Genomic DNA, 23,262 nt, shown 5'->3' with positions numbered 1-23,262 from the left:
AGTGACTGCCTGCTGGCCTATCAGACTAGGGACCATCTGTTTAGTTTGCATTAATTGTGGAAAAATGGTTTTGGACTTCTCACCTTTCTCTTCTGCTCCTGAGCTTAAACACTCCCCTGTGAGACAGCTATTTTCCCTCCAGCATGAGATGTTTCATGAATTCATCTGTCATTCTTGAAGAAAGACCATTACAATTAGCTTAGAGCATGCCATTATTAGCACGAATGCTGCTAAAGCAAGCCTTACAGCTAGCCATGCGCACAACAAACAGCTGTTCTGCTTACTGCTGGGTGAGGTCTGAAAACCAAACCCACTCCTTAGCCCAGAACCCAGCCTACTGCCTGCCTGAAGAGGCCTCCGACTGTTCCTTAAGGAGAATTTATCTTGCTCTGGAACTCCTGCTTGGACTCTCAAGACCATTGCTAAGCTGTTCCACTACAGAGTTAAACAGATCAAAGCTGCCATGTCAGCTTGGTGCTTGACCTCACCATGAGGTTTCTAAGCTTCCACATTTGTCTCAAGAAGAGTCCTGTATTTATCTGACATTGCAGACTTTTCCTGAAGGTGATTTTTTTTTCTCTGAGCCTGAGAATACGTAGTCAAGGATGCAAACTGTTGTGGTTACGGACAGAAATCTTTCAACCACATTCATGTTCATCTTGTTCACTGTGAAACCAGAAAGCACCTTGGTGCAAGCAAGCCACGTTAGCTACTGTAGGAGAGCTATCCTTTTCCTCACCTGCATTTTGTGCACAGACAAGCTGTCTGCTAGGTCCTCCTGTCCAAGCAGACACAAAATCAACTGTAAGGATGCAACAACTGTACCATACATTTTGCATGCACAAATCCTATAAGTATGTACATATAGATAAATATATATTTGGGTGCCCTGGCCAATCTTGCTGCAAAGCACAACAAGTTCAAAATTTTTACTGCCTTTTCTATGGTTGTTTACTGTTCACTTGATTATACTTGTCAGAACTGTTACTGCTTTTATGCAGGAAGTAAGCTGCAGTGCATGGTTGTGTGTCAGCAACATTAGAGTTCCTTTCTTTGCTTTATTAAGGTGCAAAGTGAAGCTTAAACAGAATATTTTTATTAATAGACCAATGGCATTTTCATTTATTTCATATTTCATTCATATCAAAATAAAGGAAACATAAAAGTTGAAGACGATATTAAAGTCAACATTACAGCCATGCCTGCTGTCCTCTCTGCCCGGCACTTTGGAACCTACTGAACAGATGTAGGCAAGATCTAACTATGTTTGGTTCTCAAAAGCATGACTTTCATTGACAGACCTTGCAGAAGTAGTTCTGTGACATTTCCCATGAAATCCCTACTGTATTTCTAGGATGACATCTCCTTGCTCTGGATTGCACAAGGATTGAATTATTGTTTCAGTAATGCTAATGGGATCTGAGAAGGGTTCCAATCAATGCCTCTATTTTGTCAAAGTAACTTGGCCTTGTGTCATTGGAAAAGACCTTGAGCTGGCCTTTCCTGAATGATGCTATGCCTTTAAAATGCTCCCAAGAACCTTTTTGCACTGATCCAGTGGTCACTAGGTAGGAGAGAAAGCCTTTAGATGAGCCAGCAGGAGAATGTCAACATAAGAACAGGCAATTTGTAAGTATGTTCCATGAGAGATCACTTGTGCTTTTTCTAACAGCAAATGCAAAGCAGGATGTGCAGGGCAAGGGTGCATCTAACACAGCAACACAACAAAGCAGCTTGCAGCTCTTCCTGGTAACTGAATGCACTCTGTCACTGAAAGGAGACTCCAGCGTTTCTGGTACAGAGGTGTGCACCACAGCTCACTTGAATAAAATGCCTCACTCGCTAATGCTCAGGCTGAGCTGCATTTCACCCTGGGTTTGCTGGAGAACTCAGCATTGCTTTCCTTGTGCACAACTCACATGATTAATTTTTTTTTTTCAAAAGGAGGTGTCTCCCCTAACTTTATGGCTCTGGATGTGGAATCTTGCTACCCTCTACTGCCTTTTTTGTGCTGTTGCAAGAGACCATGTTATTAACACCAGCTGAAGGTGCTTTAGATCAAGTGGCAGAGGCACATAACTTTGAATGGATTTCTAGTCCTAGATCCCTTGGTTTTTAAAGTGCTTCATCTAGGTTTGTCCACATCTTCCTGTATGCATTTGTACACCAGTTAGTTAGCTAGCACACAAGGCCAAATTCTTACAGAATGATGTTGTTCTATGGTTCTGACTGGCTGATCAAAACAAGCCACATGTTAATCAAGAAAAAGCTGCTAAAAGATTGGGGGTTTTGTTGCTGTGGTGGCACTTATGCAAGACCACCAACTTAGTCTTAAGTCACCATAGATAGTCCAAATGAAATTAATCAGGATTACATTTATCTACAGCAACTTCATTCACTGAAGGAAAACTGGCTGTTGTGCTTTTATGTTCTGAAGTTATTTCTGTTTCATCAGTTGCAACTGCAATTTCCCGTTGTGTACAACCTACAGAGATGTTCTAGGAAAGGAATTGCACTTACAGACAAAAATGCATTTATTGTACCAGAATTTACATCTAATAATAGCTTTAAGGAAAATAAAGCAATAACTTTAAAAACCTAGTGATAAGGATATTAGCACTGAGTTTTTCAGGGAGCAGTAAGAGCAAGGGAAGAAGGCCATTTCTTCCCACAGGATAAGATACGTAAGACCACAAGACAGGCAGAAGCATCCTCCTCACTGATAAGGTCACAGTACCCAGGCACAGCTGGTAACAGTGAGAGATTCTGTCAACTGATCATAGGATAAATAGAGAGTGACAAGTCAAGTCCATGTTCCACCCATGAACCAAATCAACAAGCCAGAAACAATAAAGGTGAAGACTAAGCACTACCTACAACATAGGTTAGACAGGGAATATGTGCCCAGGTTTGAGCTTAAATACAGCTCCAGGGGCAATGGACAGTGAGAGACTGCATTGTTGGAGGGTTCAGGTGAGGTTGTTCAGAGCAATTAAGGCTTCCTGGTGCACGCAGGGCCCTGACTGTCTTGCTTGAAAGAGTACAATATCAACAGATGAGAGAGGAAATCATAGACTCATAGAAAAAAAGATGTCTTTTAAAACTAACCTAATTGTCCACAGTGTAGCATCACACTGCATCAGGAGGTTAATGCTGACTTTAAACAGAGCTTCAAGAAAACCTTCTGCAGCACAGAGAAGTTCAGCATGGTAGTATTTAATGATTAAGCATAGTAATATAGAATTAATGAGTATCCCTGCAATGCTAGTAGGTAGTTTCAAAATCCTTCCTCTGTTGAGTTCAATTGATTGAAGGAAACAAACCTACCCTGAACTATGCAGTAACCTTAAACAAAGAGGGCTGGTACTTTTCCAAGCTTTGTTTATTCCATGGAACTTCTAAAATTTTTATACACAATGCTTTTATACCTCTCCTAGTAAATGGGACTTATGTGGAGCATCAGCTGGAGGTCGGCAGAGGCTGGTACCCCTGCCTGCAGGCTTCGCTGCGCTATGGGAGGCTGCTGTGTTGGCCAGCGATACCGCTTCTGCTACCGGCCGGCACTGCTGGAGCACAGGGATGCCAAGGGGCGTCTCTGGCCTCAGCGCACGGATATGGAAAAGGCACTCCTAAACTGCCTGCTCTATGTGATTTTACACCCACAATGAACTAGAATTCCAGGGTCTCTCGAAAGAACTAAAGAAATGTTAGACCCTCCACATAGTATCTCTAGCCTCTGAACTCCTGTATACAGACTTCAATGCGAGGAGACTTTTATTACTCTTTCTCAAACACCTCCACTGGCTTGCTATTCTCTTGAGAGCCAGGTCAAAAGTATACTTCCTTCTCCAAGTCCTTCTGTGATTCTTTTTCCTATCTTTTTCACGGTTCTTTGTCCTCTCTGTTCATGTAATACATACAAACTGGGGGAGAGGCTGGAGAGCAGCCCCGCAGAGGGAGATCTGGGGGTTTGGGTTGATGGCAAGTTGAATATGAGTCAACACTGTGCCCTTGTAGCCGAATCTGGGGGTTTGGGTTGATGGCCAGTTGAATATGAGTCAACACTGTGCCCTTGTAGCCGAAAGGGCCAGTCCTGACCCGGGTGCATTGAGCACAGTACAGCTAGCCAGCTGAGGGGAGTGGTTGTCCCACTCTGCCCTGGTGCAGCTGCACCTCGAGTTCCATGTGCAGCTGTGGGAGCCTAGATATCAGAAGGACATCAGACTATTAGAGTGTATAGAGAGGAGGGCAAACAAGATGTGGAAGGTATCCAGAGCAAGAGGTCACTTGGTCTGTTCACCTTAGAGAAGGCTGAGGGGTAAGCTCATCACAACCTACAGTTTCCTCAAGGGATGTAGTAGAAGAGGAGGTGCTGCTCTCTCTTTGGTGAGCAGTGATAGGACATGAGGAAAACAGAATCACAGAATCATTTAGGTTGGAATAAACCTTTAAGATCATCAAGTCGAACTGTAAAACCAATACTACCCAGTCCACCACTAAACTGTGTCTGTAAGCACATCTACATGTCTTTTAAATACCTCCAGGGATTCAACCACCTCCCCGGGCAGTCTGTTCCAGTGGTTGACAACCCTTTCTGTGAAGAAATAGCCCATCTAAACCTCTGCAGTGCAGCTTGAGGCCATTCCCTCTCATCCTATGACTTGTTACTTGAGAAAAGAGACTGAGCCCTGCCTCACTACAGCCTCCTTTCAGGTGTTGCAGAGAGCTATCAGCTCCCCCCGAGCCCCCTCCTCTCTAGGCTGAACACCCCCAGCTTCCCCAGCTGCCCTGCAATAGCCTTGTGCCCCAGCCCCCTTCCCCAGCCCCCTCCCCAGCTCTGGACACGCTCCAGCCCCTCAGTGTCCCCCCTGCCCTAGGGGGCCCAAACTGAACACAGGATTTGAGGTGTACAGTCCCACCAGTGCAGAGTGCAGGGGGACGGTCACTGCCCCGGTCCTGCTGGCCACACCATCTCTGACACAAGCCAGGATGCTGTTGGCCTTGGCCACCTGGGCACACTGGAGGCTCATGTCCAGCCGGCCGTTAACCAGACCCCCCAGCCCTTTCCTCTGGGCAGTTCCCAGCCCCCTGCCCCAGCCTGTGGGGCTGTGTGGGGCTGGTGTGCCCCACGGGCAGGGCCTGGCACTGAGCCCTGTTGAACCTTGTACAACTGGCCTGGGCCCATCATCCAGCCTGCCCAGACCCCCTGCAGAGCCCTCTTCCCCCCATCATCCAGCCTGCCCAGACCCCCTGCAGAGCCCTCTTCCCCCCATCATCCAGCCTGCCCAGACCCCCTGCAGAGCCCTCTTCCCCCCATCATCCAGCCTGCTCAGACCCCCTGCAGAGCCCCTGCCCCCCCGGCACGGCAGTGCTCCCCGCAGCTGGGTGTCATCTGCCAGTGGACTGAGGGGGCCCTCAATCCCCTCACCCCGATGGTTGCTAAAGACATCAAACAGCACCGAACCCAGCCCGGAGCCCTGGGGACACCCGTGTACCCGGTGCCAGCGGGAGGTGACTCGATCCACCGGTGCTCCCTGGGCCTGGCCACCCAGCCAGCTCCTCACCCAGCGCAGAGCCCCCTGGCCCGGCCGGGAGCAGCTGGGGTCTCTGGGAGATGCTGTGGGAGATGGTGCCAAAGGCTTTGCTGAGGTCCAGGTAGACACCACCCGCGGCCTGTCCCCCATCCACTGAGCGGGTCACCTTGTCCTAGAAGATCAGGTTCACCAAGCAGGACCTGCTTTCCACAGAAGCGGGACCTGCCTTCCACAGCCCCGAGCTGGCTGGGCCCAATCCCCAGCTGTCCTGCACATGCCGTGTGATGGCACTTGGGAAGAGCTGCTCCATAACCTTCCCTGGCACCGAGGTTGGGCTGGCAGCCTGCGGTGCCCCACGTCCTCTTTCCAGCCCTTCTTGTAGAGGGGCATCACACTGGCAGACCCCTGCTCAGCTGGGACCCCCGTCAGCCAGGGCTGCTGAGCCGTGATGGAGAGCGGCTCGGTGAGTGCTTCTGCCAGCCCCCTGTGTGCTGGGGGGGTCTCACCCATGGGGTCCCACCTGGTCCCGCAGCCTGGTGTGTGTCTGAGTGGTGCAGCAGGTCACCAACCAGTTCCCCTTGGACTGTGGGAGCCGCATTCTGCTCCCTGTCCCTATCCTCCAGCCCAGGGGCCGGGTGCCACGGGAACAACTGGGCTTACTATTAACAACTGAGGCGAAGGTGGCATTAAGCACCTCAGCCTTCTCCTCACCCTTTGTCACTGTATTCCCCCTCTTCCCCCCTGCCCCCCATCAAATAAAGGATGGAGACTCTCCTTAGCCCTCCTTTTGTTGCTAAGGTATTTATAAAAATATTTTTTATTCTTTTTTAATTCCATTTAAATGGAATGATGCTGCATCAGGGGAAGTTCACACTGGACATTAGGAAAAGGTTCTTTGCTGACTCAGCAGCAGGTAAAGTGGTCACAGCACCCAGCCTGCCAGAGGTCACCAATGCCTGCCAGCATCTGGTCAACACTTTAAGTCCTACAGTTTGGTTTTAGGTAGTCCTGCAAGCAGCAGGGAGTTGGACTTGATCCTTATGGGTCCTTTCCAACTCAATATATTCTATAATTCTGTGATTCAGGAAGGTAAGCAAGAGAGCTGAGATGACTATAATAGATCATTCCCCAACGTGACAAACAGAAGCAGTTGTTCATCGCTGCTGTTACCTTCAAGGTGCTTACTCATGTTCTGCAGGAATGCTGCCTAATATGTAGGAGTTTTATTCTTTTCATGTTAGACTGTGGTTAAACCTGGGTGATTTTCCACCCACACCCCCCCAGTGTTCAGCAGATTTACTGAACAATGGAATTTCAACAATTTCTGGAGGCATTTTCAAGTTTAGCTTTAGTTTCCTGCGTAGTTTCTGAAGGATTTTCTTTCTTTTTCCAGATTTATTTTTGGTGGGAAGAGAACAGTTTCAGTCACAAACTACAGGAATAGTGAAAACCCATCCCTATTACGGGATACTCAGTATTAAAGGCTTCACACTCTGGGGACTGGCATATATCCACTTTAAATGTACATCTACTGGGTTGCTGCAAAAAGGGGTGGTCTGGCCTGTCCTTCCCCAGCCTGCATATACTCTGCCATCCCATACATCTTCCAGCTGTAGCATTTATACAGCTCCATAAAGTCTCCCACACATACTCCAAAATTTTACATATAATTTTTGTGAAATTAATTTTCAGCCCCATCAGTTCCTTGATTCAGGTCACTGCACAAATCTTTGCTGCCAGCACAGGGAAGGTGATGAGGACATACAGCTCAGTGTAGAGAAAAGAGAGAGTACCGTTGCCTATCTCAGTACAGGCTTGTCAACTCCAACCTTTTGTAGGGTTGAAATGTCTGTGGGACCACAGCCTTAGAAGCAGTTCCCATTTTGCACTGTGGTGATTTTAAACTGTTTTTTTTTTTTTACAAATACATTGTCACCACCAGGTTCCTGAGCATACCAGTTTGTACATGGGAGATAGAATGAGTAAAGGGAGACATTCATGTTTCCTGCTGAGATTATTTCCATGTCTTACATGTAATTAAGTATTCCCTGGGGAAGAAACTGGCACCCAGGCTACAGACTGGGACCCAGGAACTGCCAGGCTGTAGACTTGTTCTGTTCATGAAACACTTCTTCTGCCAGCAACTTTATGTATCTAGCCATTCATTTCCTCCTCTGAAGAGCTCCCGAAATAAGTTAAATGGAGTTTTTCACACCAAACAAAACTGTTTTAACACTTCCCATATTCTTTTTATCTCAGAAAGAAATAACTTTATTCCAATCCAAATTAAATTTGTAGTTCTCCTTTTCTACTCATTTTTCAGCTGAGAGCTAAACTGAAACTGCAGTCATTGATGTAACACCTTACTGTAAGCTTGAGTAGGCTCAGAGACTCTACACTTTGACACAGGGTGGTGCAAGCTGCCTAGTTTGGGAGCCAGAGAGAAACAGTCCTTTGGTACCTCACATCTTCTTACAGAACCTCAGCTGCACCCCCTTTCAGCTTCTTGGGAGTGTTCAACCTTCACCACTCTGTGTTTCAACTCCAGTAACTTACTGTCCTTGTGTTTTCTACTGGGTTTCCAAGAACAAGTTGTATGTTATGGGATCTTTTTAGTGGGGCAATTTTGCTTAAATCCCAGGGCACTTAGGAAATGTGATTCCCCTTCCCATCTATGTAACTGTTGGTCCATTTTTTCTGCTTGAGCATGAGTATGCAGCAAAAACCCAGAGCTTTTTGAAATCTTAAGCAGCTTTCTGGAGTAATTTTTCAGATGAGCAACAGTCACCTGAATCTAGCATAGATCTGCTTGAAGTATGGAATATTTCCAAACACTTTTATTGAAGCACCAAAACACTGGGATAATTGCAGTTTATTTGAGCCCCTCTTCCTTCCAAGTCAAACAGACAATACTGAAAAAAGTGGAGTCGTGCTTTCTCTATGCTATTCCCACAACAGTTTGCAGTTCTTGTTGTTCACAAATCCAGCAGAAATTAAAAAATCTCATGCTTAGTCAAGAACCAGAGTCACAGCAGAGCTCCAAAGCAAGTGAGTGAAGCCTGGAACATGGATCAGCAGATAGAAAAGGCTAGTCTCAGGTGCTGAGTAGAATACAGAGAAGATTGCAAGAGACACATACAATACCTTTGTAAGAGATATACCTATACAGTCATACTTTCTAGGGAGTTCATAGGACTTCAGTAACAATATGCACAAGATGAATATACATCTCTCTCACTTATGGCTGCACATTTCTGTTCCTGAGCCATGGCTGTAGGGCTCATTAATTTTTTTTCCCCCCTTTGGCAACTTCAGAAACCCTGTGTGTCTCATGTCTCAGCAAGCTTCAAATTAATTTACTAGGTCTGGGCATTCAGGTAAAAAGCTAGCAGCCAGTATTGAATTTACTCAGCTGGATTGCAGGGCTACACAGAATTCACTAAATATACCCAAAGTGCCCAATCCCAGCGTGGAACCAGGCTTATTGTAAAACCAGTCATGGACTCCCAGACAGCTAATTCTCCTTTTAAATGCTCCCCAAATCCTGTTCCACAGCGTAAATGACTGGTTTTCCTTCTGGGTGTTAGCACTATGAACACTAGCACTCAGCAATGTATGTGGTGAGTGTGTCAAAACACTTGGATTGTACAGGCAGACTGCTAGCAAATGGATAGACAAACAGACATGTAGATTGTAGCTCTAGTGAACTGGCACAGGTTTAGCTATTTCTTCACCTTTAAAGCTGTCGTGAGAATTTGCCACCGGCCTGTGCCAATTGAGGAGAGAGGTCAGAATGCAAAGTATGGAATTACAAGGGTAAACAGTAATTCATATGCTTGAGGTGTCCCAGCCAAATTGGGGCAACCCAAATGTGTTTTCACACATCATTCTTGCACCCTTCAAATGTTTAGGTACTACACAATTTGACTAATCACTAACACCCACACTACTGATTCCTGATCACAGTAAAACTCTGCAAAGCAACTATATTTTTGCAGGATTCTTGCTGCAGCCTTACTGTAGTTACTTATCTGTGGTGCCAGATGATGCTGGGAGGGCTTCAAAGACGTGGGCTAAGATGCTGGCATTATCTCAGTTGTCCAGGGATATTGTTTATCCTTCATGGACAAAGCAAGCTTCCAAAACCCAATGTCCTTATTTCCAGGACCAGGCTGTCCTTTAGTTTATTTTACTTTAGCAGGAACAGTACTAAGTCTTCAGTAAAATTTCACTTGTGTAATTTACACTGTTTTGTAAAATACAACACAGCATGTAATGTGAACTATTCTATATATTAACAAAGTTAATACACTGTCATACTATAAAGCCTGGTTGATATAATAGTTAAGGAAAGAAAATTTCAAAACAGCTGATACACATACTTAATAACAACAGTCATTAAAAATACAGGTGGGTGCATATTCAGCTAGTGTAGATTGGGGTTTTTCCCCCTTTCTGGCTTACATGTATTTCCATTAAAGCTTAGGAAACAATGCTGGTTTACATATATTTCCATTAAAGCTCAGGAAACATGCTGTAAGCAGAAGTGAGTGATGACAGAGAAGGAACAAAGCAGAGAACAGGCCTGCTCTCTGGGCAGAAACACTGTAAACTTATTTCAAGGGAGAATGGAACCCAGAAGAAGCCTCCTTGCTTGTAGAAACTCATTATTTGTGATAAAGATTAAAAAATAAACAAAACAAAAAAAAAAGCATGACTATGCTAATGGGTACCAAAAGCCAGTGTAGAGACTGTGAAGCTGCAGGATCTGGTCTTTCATGCTCTGTCTTGGTCTGCCCCTCAGTCCTTTTGCAGTTCTGAGCTTCCCTAAATTCTCTTCAGTTATGTCTCATCAATTTTCTGTATTCTTTTCCTCTTTCTATGTTGGGCTTTCTTAGGGAGAAGATGCTTTTGCACTTCATGAAAACATCAACAAACAAAACAAGACCATAATATATGGTATCCAGAAGGGTATTACAAGGTTTTAATTTACTGATCTATATCATTGTTTTTCAGAAATCCAGGAAGGAAAATGTGCTATTTTAGACTTGAAGTGATAAATCTGCTCTTGAAAAAAACCTTCTTGAAGATTTTATCCACTGAAAATAGTTCTGCTTCAAAACTGCTTGTCAAACATGTCCTCTCATGTATAAATAGTACCCTTCTTACTGTTTCCTTTGCCTGCTATTGTATTTGCTGTTCCCAGCTCCTCCCCTTCTCCTTCGTATCCTTGTCTTTCCTTGCCTGTCTTTTATTGCTGCTCTGTATCTTGCTTTCTCTACCTCTGTCTCCCACCTCTCTCACTCTTACCCTACTTTTTGTCTCTTTATCCTTTGAAACTCTATTCCCCTTGTGTTAGCCTCACCCCTCCCTTTTATCCTCCTCAGCTATTCTCTCATGGGTGGTTTTCTTCTCTTTGGTTTGTGTGGTCTGCCCTGCACATTCCAACTCTTTTCTCTTCAAGAGCTAACATGTTTCACACAGTGAGGAGATTATTTCTGAAATGGATTATGCTTTGCTATTCTGACCATTGTTTTAATAACTGCACCTTCTTCTTTCACCTTAAATACTATGAGTCTGTTTGTGTGTCTGGATATTTGAAACTCACTATCACGTGGAATTCTGTGTCTATACAATTAACATCTGTCTACACAAGTTGAAGCACATGATTGTCTATTATCAGCGGTCTCCAAATCATGTACCCCTACTAGCAAAAAACTTCAGCATACCCCCCCATATATGTATATTTACTTATTTATAAATTACATAAACGTACTGCTATTGAAGTTTTAATATTTCCTTGTGCACCCCAATAGATTGTGTTGCACAACCCTTGGGGTACCTGTGCCCCACCTTGGAAACCACCCGTCTGTATCTTGTGGCCACACTATTGCATAAGGTATACTGGTTTTATCACATTTAAGGTTGCCCTGAGAATCTGATCCAACCGTGGTAGTTTGGAAGAAAGAGCTTTTCTTTTCCTGTTTGTCATGTCTGGGCTGTGACGTTTACACTTTGAGAGGGGTGAGTTTTTATGGTATGATGTGATAATCTGCTTGGTAGAAGAAGGTTTCAGAAACTGGAGAAGTTTTTGAAGATACCAATAAATGCATGCATTGCAAAGTGCTGCAGCATTGCAGAAAGACCGTTCAAACACTGCCTGAAAATTAATCCCTAGCAAAGGACCGGCTGTCCTCTTGCCTTCCACCAGGTGAGATTTCCAGCAGGGTTTGGGGGTTGCATGCGCGTCCCTGGAGAGCAGGAACTTTTCCCGAATGTCCCTATTCAGAGCAGCAGCTCGCTCGCGCTTGGCTTTCATTCTACGAGGAGGAGGAGGAGGAGGAGGAGGAGGAGGAGGAGGTTTTGCGGGGAATATTCCATTGCCATAAAGGGGAGGAAGTGTTTCTGCAGCTATTGAACAAAGCAGCTAGTTAACCCTTTCCCGACCCCGGTGCAATGGTACAGTCCCCCCCCCCACTCCTTTGTAGGGCCCAGATGCTCCTCGTAGTACTAAAATGAGGAAGAGAGGGAAACATGCCTGAACATTTACTGCCGACCTGAGTGAGGACCAGATTCTGAGAGGAACTGAGTGCCTGCCATTTCTCCTGAAGTTAATTTATGTTAGAATCAAGCCCGGGGAGGGGGATGGGAGGGAAAGGGGCGGGGGGGAGCTGGAAGGAAAGAGGTCTGTTGTAATTGGTGTCTAACCCCCCCCCGCAAAGAGGATTAAGAACGAAACTATGCTCTCTGTGAAGAGGTAGGTATTCGTATATCTGCATATATACAGAGCTTCTGGAAGAGCTGTGCTGAGCGGGAGCTAGCCCTAGCTTGAGGAGCGCTGGCGTGCGGCGCTGCTGTAGATAGTACTTCTCTTAAGCAGGAGTGCGTACCGTAACCGTGCAGCGGGGCGTCTGAGGTGCTTTTGTGCGTGTGCCGGTGTTTTACACTGCGGGAGTCGTGGTCGTTACATCGCGTGTAACGCGAAGCTCGTACTTCAAGCCAAAGCAGGTCGCTGCAGCAGCAGAAGCGCGAAGTTGCGCCGCGGTCTCAGGGCACCGCCTGTGCCGGCGGGGCGCCGGCCCCTCATACGTGCTCCATCCAGCCCCGCTGGGCGCAGCGTGGGGCACCCCGCTCGCTGCCGGGGGCCGGGGCCGCGCCTCCTCCGGGCGCTGCTCCGCGCTGGGCCCCGCAGCCCGGGCGGGGGCTCCTGCTCCGGCCCCGCGGGGAGGCGGCAGTGACCCGGCGCGGTGCCTCCCACCCTTTGTGCGCCGCGGGCCGAAGCTCCCTTCTGGGCGGGCGGCGGGGCTGGGGGTGGCTGCCGCCGGGCACGGAGCAGTCCGCAGCCCAGCGGCGCGGGCGGGCGTGTCCGTGTAACGCCCACCCGGGTGTCGCAGGGCACTGGGGGCCGCGCTGCTGCCACTGTCCCGGCCGCGCCGGGGCACGCAGCCCGCCGTCCGCTCGGGCACCCAGCGGGGACCCAGGCCGGGGGGGGGGGGGGGTCGCTCGGGAACGGCCCACGGAGCCCCCGGGCTGGGGGGGGCGAGCTGAGCAGCAAGGGCACGAACGGCGGCCGGGACCCGGGGGCGCCCACGGGAGCGGTGAGGGGGGGCTTCACCCCCCGCTGCCCCCCAGAGGAGAGGCCCGCGGCCCAGGGGGCGGTGGCGCGGGCGGGACGAGGGGAGGACGGTAGCCGCCGCAGGAGTGCCCGGAGTGCCTGACGCCCGAGTGCGGCCCCCCCCGCCCCGTTTGCTGCCGTGTGGCGCTGCTGGGGGCTGGGCCCGCAGAGGGAAGCAGGTCGGGGGGGCTGGAGAGGGAGGAGGAGGGGCACGGTGTGGAGGGGAGGGAGGGGCGAAGGAAAGCGAGCGAGGCGGCCGGAGTGCGGGGCACGGCCGAAGCCGGGCGGCGGTAGGGGAGGGGGTTCCGGTGGCAGCGGGCCCAGGCGGCGGCAGGGGGGCAGCCCGGGCCCGGCAGGAGTGGCCCGGCCCTCGGCATGGCGCAGCGCTGAGCCCGGCCCGGCGGTGGCTGCCCGAGCGATGCGGGGACGCGGAGCGGAGGCAGCTGGCAGCCCTGACGGAAGGTACCGCGGCGCGGGCGGGGGGCACCCGGGACAGGCGAGACTGCTTCGGAAGGAGCCGAAGCGCCTCCGGTCGCGGGCTTTCTCTGCTGCCCCGGTGCCCGCTTTGTGGGCTGCGTTGCGGGCCCCCGGGCGCCCGGGATGCTCCGCCGGGCGCTGCCCGAGGTGCGGCCGGGAGCAGGCGCGTTCCGTGCGGGCGGGCTCGGCGCGGACCCCGCCGACCCGGGCGCTTCGGGGCCCGGCGGGGGTTGGGGGCTGCCGGCGCGGGCCCCGTCCCCGCGCACCCCCGCCGGGAAGGCTGCGCGGCCTGCTCTGTGGGCAGGGTGGCTGAACGCCCGTGTGGAGGCAGGTGGCTGCCGAGCGCTTGTAGCAGAGAAAAGCCGTGTTAACCTATTTTTCAGGGAGATGATGCGAGTTACTACTACTCATGCTAAAAAAAATCTGTGGCTGTGGGAGGGGCTGCTGCGGTGGGTGATGCTAAATTTGCTTTTTACGGTTCCACTGAGATTATTTCACTTACTCTGAAGTTTCTTTCACTGTTGCCGTGCTCGTTTGGTTGGGGGAAAGAGTGAATATCATCTGCCTCCCCTACTAGCCTCAGAAATAAGAGGGTGGAGATGAGGAAGTGACAGTTCCGAGGGGCATCCTTCACTTGCAGCGATGCCCAGCCATGCGGGCTGGTGAGGAGGGAGAGTGAGAGGGCAGGTGGAAAAAACAGAGTCGGTGGAAAGAGTAGCTGCCGCTACGGGTGTGTGACAGCGACAGCTCTGCAGCCTCAGCCGGGACGAACAGGGGATGCTCCCATCTCCCTTGCTGTGGAGGGTCTCATCAGAAACATGGAAGCTGGACGTGGGGGCACCTCTCGTTCAGTCACGGGTGACCCACCTGCCCCAAGGCACTTATACAAGATTTAGTGACTGTTTTTAGGTCTTTCTCCATTCCCAGCTTGAAATAATCCGAGTGCTGAGGTTCCTTTGGGAGCAGGAAAGGAAGAGATAATCCACAATCTGGTCATCCTTTTTCTTTGATGTTACCCGAACTGTGTGCTGGGAAAAAATGGTACCTGTTTTCGTCTAGAAGTTTGTTCCCTAAATTCAACACCTTGCACCACTTCAGTTTAATTTGCTAGTGTTTTGGCAAGCCTTAGATAACTGCATGTAACTGCATCCTGTCCTTTACTGCCTTTTGCATATGTGTCCTCTTAGCCAAATTACACATGTGCAGTTTTTAATTCCTTGGCATGTGTTTCTGTGTCTCTCTAGCCACTAAATGTTTTTTTCTTGTCTTCTGAGTTTTCTCTTATTTTACTTCCTTGTGCTCATACAGAGGTGCACAGAATTATTTGTATAGCTGTGTGTTTTGATACTTGGAAATACCATTACTTTGGGGCATTGGAGCTTGTATGAAGCAGGCTTGTATCCTCCCTAATCACCAAAACCCTGAAGAAAGGTGTATTTTCTTGCTTTGTTCTGAGGTTTGCAGCTCTTCTAAGCTGTTATCTATGGCAAGAACAGCTTGGGTTATAGAGACTGTTTTTGGAGGGAGCTGGGGGAGAGTCTCCTCTCCTTTCTTTTGCTCAAGGCTGCCACTGTTTTTGCATTCTGTATTTGACTTGAAGGCTGACCAGTGACAGTGTAAATGCTTTCTGGGGGAAAGGCAGCTGGTGGCTCCAAGCAGACAGCTGCTCATTCTCCAGAATGCTCCCATAGGCTGCCAGCAGATGTGTCTGACAAGAGAGCTGATCCCTCCATCCATTGAGAATTGTCATCTTTATGCCTGTACAAATTCACTGTGTATGTTCTTCTTTGTGCCCAGGTGCAGATGTCCTCCCATTCTCCCCTTTGATACTGCATGTGCTGTATGCAGAGAGTAATGTAAGAGATCACTGTAGTTTCTCACCCCTTACCGCGTGCGGATAGAGTTACTTTGTGGTCAGCTCTCCTTCCCTGGATACATGCACTCACTGTTATGAGGTTTATGTATGCTTTTCCTCTGGCTTCAGGAATGCTTCTGTCTGTAGGTCTTCTGCCCCTAAAACCTGCTTTACCTTGTTATCCATGCATTATCCCTCAGCAGCCCCTGTGCAGAAAGTTTTCCTGAAGTCCCTACAGATGAGTGCAAAGTACTTTTCGAGCACATTTAAGGCTGCAAAGTTTATTTTTGTTTCGCATTTCTGTGGCCATATTGTGTATGATTACTGCACACACAAACAATAGGAGATGGAAGAGGCGGAAGCCGGTATGCATGGTCAAGGTACATCTTTATAATGTGGTTTAGCCACCAAAAAGGATGGCAGTATCACCCAAAACCTGTGCTGTTGTGAAAAAGTGTTTTATAAGAATATTCCAGATTGGCTGTTCTTGGTCATAAACATATAATGAATTTTTTTAAAAGAAATCTAAAAGACGTTTCTATGAAGAGAAAAGTTGATTAAAGCTTTAGGAGGAAACTGATGAGCCTGCTGTAATTTTGTCATTATTTTCTCTTATGTTTTTTCTTAAACCTGCTTTAATACTATATTGCTATTATTATTTACTGTTTTAAAAAGGGATTATTTGTATTTTGTTGGGAAGTTTTGTATCATCTTACAGCAGTATAGTTAACGTAATTTTCCCAGCTACTGACCCCACAAATTCAGCAGTTTCCAGCTCTGTGCAACCTTATCGTTTAGCTTCTGCCCACGAAGTCTTGGGCTGGACACCCCTCTTCTCTCCATATTTGCTCTCTTTGGCAACCATGCAGTGCCATGGACTTCAGAGGGTGCGCACAAGCATAATATACATGGATTTTTGTAGATAATTCTGTAGATGTTGTACAGCAGAAAACTAGCTGTCTGTCTTGTATGGTGCCAGCTGTGTGACATGAACAAATCCCAAAATGGTTAAAAATGACATAATTACTTATCAGCCATGGTACTCTGACATGCAAGCAGCAAATCTGCTGAGTAAGAAAATGCCATTTCACGTTGTCACTCTTCTCACATTTGATTTATGTGAGGAGTTTTAAAATTAACAAAGAGAACTATACTAGTACTTCCTTCTCAGAAGTATGTGTTTTACTTTCAAGAAATATTCCTCTGCCACCAGGAATAGTATTTTATTTTAAGTGTACTATTAATACATGTGGTGTTAAAAAAAGTGTGTACCTTATGGCGGTAGTGGCACAATATTTTATATGGAAGATGCTGTCTTGCCTCTTAAAAGGTCAGCATGATGCTTCTATTGTGGAAGTGCCACTTGAAAATTGTTCTTGAGGCCACTTCTGTGAAAAGCAGCAGCTTTGGAAGTCAAGCTCTTCTAGTCACTGGTTTCCATTTACCATGCCTCCAGAGGCCCTTGTGTGTCCTGTGGCTAAAGGCTTGCTTGTCACAAAAATTTTTGTTCAGACATTTTACATGCACACACCCCCCTTCCCATATACATGCATACATGCCCATGCCCATCTATATACAAAACAACAGTTAAAGAGGAGGAAAAAAGTGCTATCCTGGGAGTGGAGAAGATGCTAGATACTATGAAAACACAGCCTATCCAGTCTGAAAACTGTAGCTTTACATAAGAAGGCTGGATCCTTAAGGTCTCGGTTCACTTTAGGATGGAAATTCTTGCCAGCCCAGACCTGTATGTTGAAACATACATGACTTCATTTTCAGACAGACTTTTTTTTCCTTTTTTTTTTAACTCCCCAAGCTTGCCAAGTAAATGATTCCTCTGCTGATTCTACAGTTTCCAAGTGCAGTTTTTTTCTCTGTACCATGTCTCTGGAAAATATCCAATGTGTCTACATTATGTAATTAAATCCTAGAAGCTAGAGACTGAGGACTACTGACTGTAACTTTTCTTTTTTAGCCTACTGATGTTCCTCCAAGTTGCGGTAAAGCTTTCAGAGCTACTGAAATGACCGAGTCTCTCTCCCACTCACATGATAGGAATCTGTTTGGCCCAGCTGATCACTTCAGAGGCAGCGTGTAGGATACAGATGCCTGCATGGAGACCTTTAGCATCAGGTTTACCACAGGTTCTCTCAGAACCTGAGGATGTCTACAAATGGAAGGGGGGCTCCTTGGTAGAAATCTCTTCTCTTCCTGACTATCCTTTAAGAAGAGAGTGGGATGTCACAAGAGGGATATTCTTGCAGAGGTTTCTGGGCAGGTTTTGATAATTTTAGTTTGGAAATTTGAATTGGACTGTTTATAAAACTGTTTGAATTCCCAAATGTTAAGTTTCACTCACAGCCAGGATCTGTTTGATTCCAGTAAGCAGAATCTGAAATGCTCTCTGCGCCAGGAGGGTGTTTGAAATTAACCCATCTTGGTTTTGAGCCAGGAAGAAGCTGCTGGGAGCACAGCTGGATTGGGATGCTTGCCTGCAGTTGTCTCCCAGATGGTCCCACCTTTCCTTTCTAATGTCAGTAGGCTTTGAGCTCGTGCTAGCAGAGATGGGAATGCAAATACATACGTACTGGCATTTTCACTTTTTGGTGAGTTTGCTGATCCCGTTTGGAGCATGTGTTGTTCATAAAGGGGTCACCATATCAGCAGTTATTGCTGCCCTCCAGGAATTGAGTAGGAATTGCCTCCATGAATGGAGTAGTTTTGTTGAGGAATGCTCATTTGATTACTGGTGCAGAAAGCATCTTTGTGGCTTCACTGGTAGCTAAGCATGTTAGAAATCAGTGAAGGTCCGGTACAATATGATTTGAGAAAGAATTGTGCTGACTTGAGTGTAAATCAGTGGTCTGTTAAAATCTGGCAAGATAGGCAGAGGCTTGACAGAGGGAGTTTTCTGTAGTTTGCATGTGTCTTGGTATTGTGTTCTGCTGGGGCACGTATGTGGAGTCAGATGCTGAAGAGTAATTACTTTTTGTTTGGAGCCTTGCTGTAGCACCATTTTGCTCAGGGCCCCGGGCTGACCATCAGAAAGACATCTGGTGAAGTAATATAATGGGAATGATGCATGACTTGTGCTCCTTGTTTCAGTCAAATGTCCTCCTAGTGCTGACTGGAAGAATTGTGTTGACAATTGCATGTTTCTCATGGATAATTTTACCCGTCTTAAATTAGAAGTGGCTATGGATGTTCTCAGAGAGCTGCAGATTCCTGCAACTAAGGAAATCAATTTAATGACTAGATCCCTGTTACCTGAAGTGAATGGCTTAAAAAATTGTTTCCTAAATAGATTCTTTTGATTCTGTTTAATGAATTACCCCTGAAAGAGTGTGTGTGGTGACAGGGTATAAAGAAAAGAAATCAGTCTTTGGAAACAGAGCAAAAATAAAAATGTTCATTTCTTTAAAAGCGGTTAAGCTAAAGCAAGTTTACTCTCTTCAGTAACGTAACATCTACCAGACAACTGTAATCGAAAGGATTGGAATAGGCTTGTTGAATTGTTGTACCTGTCTTGCTTCTCTTGACTGATCGTCTGTACCAGCCCACTATGTGTCTAACAGCATTGGAGAGTTGTGTGGCCAGAAGTCAGAGTCAGAAGGAGGAACTTGTCCTAAAACCTCAGAAAGTTCTTTTAAAATCAGGTTTTAGATGGTTCTTTTGAAAAAGGCTTGGCTCCCCTCCCCACCCCCCACCCCACCCCCCCCGCCCTAAATCACAGCAGATCAGCCCAGTGTTTTCTATTGTATTTTCTCTTGTGCCTCTAAACTTCTGGTGTTGAAACTGGACGATCCCCAACTGTATGGCACTAGTGCACATGGGCTGTTTGTGTTTGACTGTGTGAACATCTCTGCTGTGGCGCTGATGAACTGGGAGCTCAGTGAAGTGCAACAGAAGTGATTAGGAGACTATGGAATTTCTGACATGTTACTAAAAAGAGCTAGGTTAATGATGACTGAAAAAAGATTGCTCTGGAGTATCTATAGTACTGGGAGACTATTGACAGGATCCTAGGCACTGTGGCTAAAGTGAAAAAGGGCTGGCTCAAACTGCCCAAAGTAGATATTTCAGGGTCAGTGTCTTCATGTTTTCTTCCAGCAAGGGTCTAAGTAGATTGTAGGAAGTCATGGAAGCCCTATAGTTTATGTAATTTAAAAGTATAACTCAGAAAGCTTAAAGGAATATACAGAGAAAACCCCTGCAGCGGACTGGGGGCTGTAGGCCAGATGTTGTCTAAATAAGGATGTCCACCCCCCTCTTTTAGTTTCTGTTACTGCAGTCCCACCAGCGGCGGAGGGGGCCAGCCAGCCTTCGGTGTTGCAGCCCCGAGCGGCTGGGGTCGGAGGAAGGGAAGGGGTATGCTGTACTCACTCTACTGGAAGTGTAATCCTTTGGGTCTGAGTTGGAGGTGGCTGTAACGGGAGTGGTGAGCCTCAGCATCCACACTGAAATATAAACAAGCCTTTGAGATGCAGAGGGATCAGGATGAACTCTGAGATTTATGTTACTGCTTTCATCTCTGGCATGAAAAATAACACAAACGCACATTAGAAAGAGATGTTGTAAGCCTGAAACACCTTTCTCCTGTAACCTGCTTGCCCTTCCCTTATGCTCTCAAGAATTTTTCTGTTCTGCTGAAGCATTAGTGGCACTTAATGTTCCTGTTTCCTGAGGTTGGAAGCAAGGAACTGGAAATGCAGGATGGAGGAGGAGGGAAGGACCTAAGAATGGAACTGGCTGCTCTGCAGGCTCTGCCAGTGGCAAGTTCAAAAGTTTGGTGGGGCTCTCACCTGCTTTCACTGCACATGAGCTCCCTGTGATACTTCACTGAACTCAGCCAATTGTTCCACCCAGTCATTCCCTTTCGGGTCATCTCCTTCTTCCTGGCAGCTGTGATCTCACTCTTCTTCAAGCTGCCATTTCTGCCTCATTGCTCTCTGAGCCATCTCCTAGACAAGAGCCACTTTTGGGCTATCTGATTCCCAAGACCACAGTGAGAGCCTGGTCTCTAACCCTTAAACCAGCGTGAGTCATTAACGTTGTTCTCTAAATAAATATCTATGTATCGCTGATGAAAGGTAGAAGAGACTTAGTTTAGAGACCAGGTCAGATGTTTCTGAAGTTGAATAGGACCCGTATCTCATCTGTTCTTGTTGCTCAGTTCAATCACTGTAACAATGAGGCCAAGGTGCTATGAGGGAAGGAGACTGACTCTGAAAGTCGTGGATTTGGAGGCAGGAACTGAAGAGAGAAGAACTGGAGAAATCTATTTTCTTAAAGTTTTCCCAGAGTAAGCTGTAGGTCTCATAGTTCCCGTCCCTCTGTTCTTGCCATGCCTTGGGAGGTTGCTACCAAGGTGCTTCCTGGTGGCTGGGTACCGCACAGTGCGACGACACCTCATGCAACAGCAGTTAGAGACAGGCTGTACTTGCTGTTGGTGGCAGTTCCTTGGAGCAGGATCAGAGCAGTGCAAGGTTATTTTGTAGTGGTTCAGTGCTGAATGGGAACATGAGGCTCGAGCTAATTGTGGAACAGACAGAAATTCCCATCTAGGCAAACAGTGGTCATATAAGGAGAAAACCGTGTGGTAGAACTCTTCTCTGAGCCATTTTCTCTCTTCCTTGTAGCTTCCTAATGTTGTGTGTATATTTCCACATCAAACGCTGTAATTTACATGCTGGAGCTAGAGCCTGTGTATTGTATAGCCAGTTGGTGCAGTCAGCAAAATTTAAGGGAATCAGCTTGACTGAAGATAATTTTTTATTCCCAGTTCCATGCAGAGAATATGTTATATTACAGATCTCTGTTAGGGCAACCTTATGAACTCAAAAAGCAGTATTTGCAATAGGTGTGTGGGTATAATTGGATGGAAGTTAGCTGGTAATCAACTGCATGAAGTGGGGCTTGGGGAAGAGCTTTGGATGGCAAGATCAGGGTGATTAACAAGTCGGTAAAGTGACTACCCTTCAGTGCTTTTCTGTCTTGTTGTTTCTCCAAAGAAGCATTCATTCCTTGCTTTTCTTAACAGGAAAAATCCAATGGTGATAACTAATGCTAATACTTAAATGCTTCTAAAAAATAAAAGTAGCCTCTATCTGCAAATGCATGCCGTCAACAATTTGAGAACCAAGCTCTAGGACAGCCCAAGGCTGTGAAACTGATTAAAATGGAAAAAAGTAGTTATAATTAACCCTTAAATCATGAAGTGCATTCTCTGAAAACCCAAGTTGCCTCATTGAAGCCAGAAAGGAGGTTAATAAAAAGAGCAGCACTTAAATGAAGATGTTTTAATATTATTAGTTCATTCTTTCTGTAGTATGTTTTGAAATGTCAGTTTCTCTTGTGGAATGAAAGGCAATTTCAAAATGCAGGGAATTCCCTTGGAAGAGGAACACTGTCTTTTAACCGACTGCCAGTGCTGCCACTGTCTCCTCATGGACAGCATAAGTTTGGATACTGTGAATATGAATAGCCTGCATTTTCTGCTTATGCTAAATATTCTTTAGTCTAAAACCCTCATAAAGTCAAAAGTAAAATTAGAGATGAAGACAGTAAGTATATTTTATGAAAAATTAAGTTCTTTACTGCAGCTGAAGAAAATCTTAACCCTTACTAAAGGGCTTTGCAAACTTCTGTCCACAAACAGCAGTTCAAGGAAGGTATCCTCAGCTTGTTTTTTGCCCTCCGTTGTATATTTTGGAGTGTTTGTGCATGGATTTTGGTTCACATATTTCTAGATGTGCCATGTAAGGCTACATTCTTAATTTAAAATGTAAAACAGCATTAGTATCAAATAAGCCTAAGAAAAGGGACATTTGTAGCTTGCTTTTGTAAGCCATTCTCACTCTTACCCCTACTCAACCCTTCAGGCCCTTGATTTCTTTTCCAGGGACCTGACAGTGCCTTCAAGGCCCTTTTGCAGCTCTCTGCTTCATTTGTCTATGCAGATTTGCAGATGCTCTGGCAGGCTTGGTCAGCAAATGTCAAGGTTATTTGCCTGATTGGTGGCATTGCTTGCCTGGCCACTGCTAACACTGTGCTTGGCCTCTTTATCATTTTCCACCCATCAACAATCAGAACCTGGTATGTAATAAAACTTTCATTTCAGATGAAAAAGAAGCAAGATCAGCATTGCTTAGTAGATGAGAACATGGTTTTAGGGACATGTTTATTATGTCTTTTGCTGAAATACTGTTTGTGAAGAAGTTTTTTTTTTTCCTTCCCTTTTTTAATGCCAAAATAGTATTCAACTTTTTCCTTGCTGTTTTCAAACTTTTTCTATCATGAGATTACTGTGAAATTTGAAATATTTTTAAACTTAGCTATTGACAGTTGTACTCGAGAAGGAAATGTCAGTTTTCAAAGAATTTTTACTACCACAGGATTTCTTCACCTAGAAGGTAATGTGGCCGTGTTCAGGGATTCTTAAAGTCAAATCCCCTAACCATGGAATTCTCTGCTTAGAATTTTGGAAATAGAGCCTTTTACACAGTGCTTGAGAAAAGTTTGCTGCTGTGCCCAAGAGCTTGTAAATTAGCCATTTTTTTCCTTTCTGAAGACTTAGGCCTTTTGTACAGATAAAAGTATACTTGTTAAAGGTAATCATACTTGAAGGTGAAAGCATCATGTTTATTTCCACATAGATAAAAGTGTATTGCAAGGATCTGTGCACAGTTGTACTGTGAGAAGTTTCCTGAGATGTTAGGGTGAAATTGCTAAGAGTGAAACCATACTTACCGAGCAGTTATCTTCTCTTTCCATCAGAGTAG

General features: G+C 46.3%; 1 protein-coding gene across 4 annotated transcripts in view; it reads left to right on the top strand.

Moving 5' to 3' along the window:
- Positions 1-12,207: 12,207 nt before the first annotated feature.
- Positions 12,208-23,262, top strand: part of LOC119148097 (ephrin type-B receptor 5) — a 69,395-nt gene continuing 58,340 nt past the window's right edge. For 3 of the 4 annotated variants that reach the window (XM_037387743.1, XM_037387740.1, XM_037387738.1), the window contains exon 1: positions 13,394-13,611. The gene's annotated coding sequence lies outside the window, so the exon portion shown is untranslated. Of the gene's footprint in view, positions 12,292-13,393; positions 13,612-23,262 lie in introns of those variants that run through there. The other variant, XM_037387739.1, reaches the window with a different exon arrangement.

This window comes from Falco rusticolus, chromosome 5, assembly GCF_015220075.1.
Source record: "Falco rusticolus isolate bFalRus1 chromosome 5, bFalRus1.pri, whole genome shotgun sequence".
NCBI lineage: Eukaryota > Metazoa > Chordata > Aves > Falconiformes > Falconidae > Falco > Falco rusticolus.
Note: the sequence above shows the minus strand (reverse complement) of the source record. Positions and strands in the feature narration are given on the sequence as shown.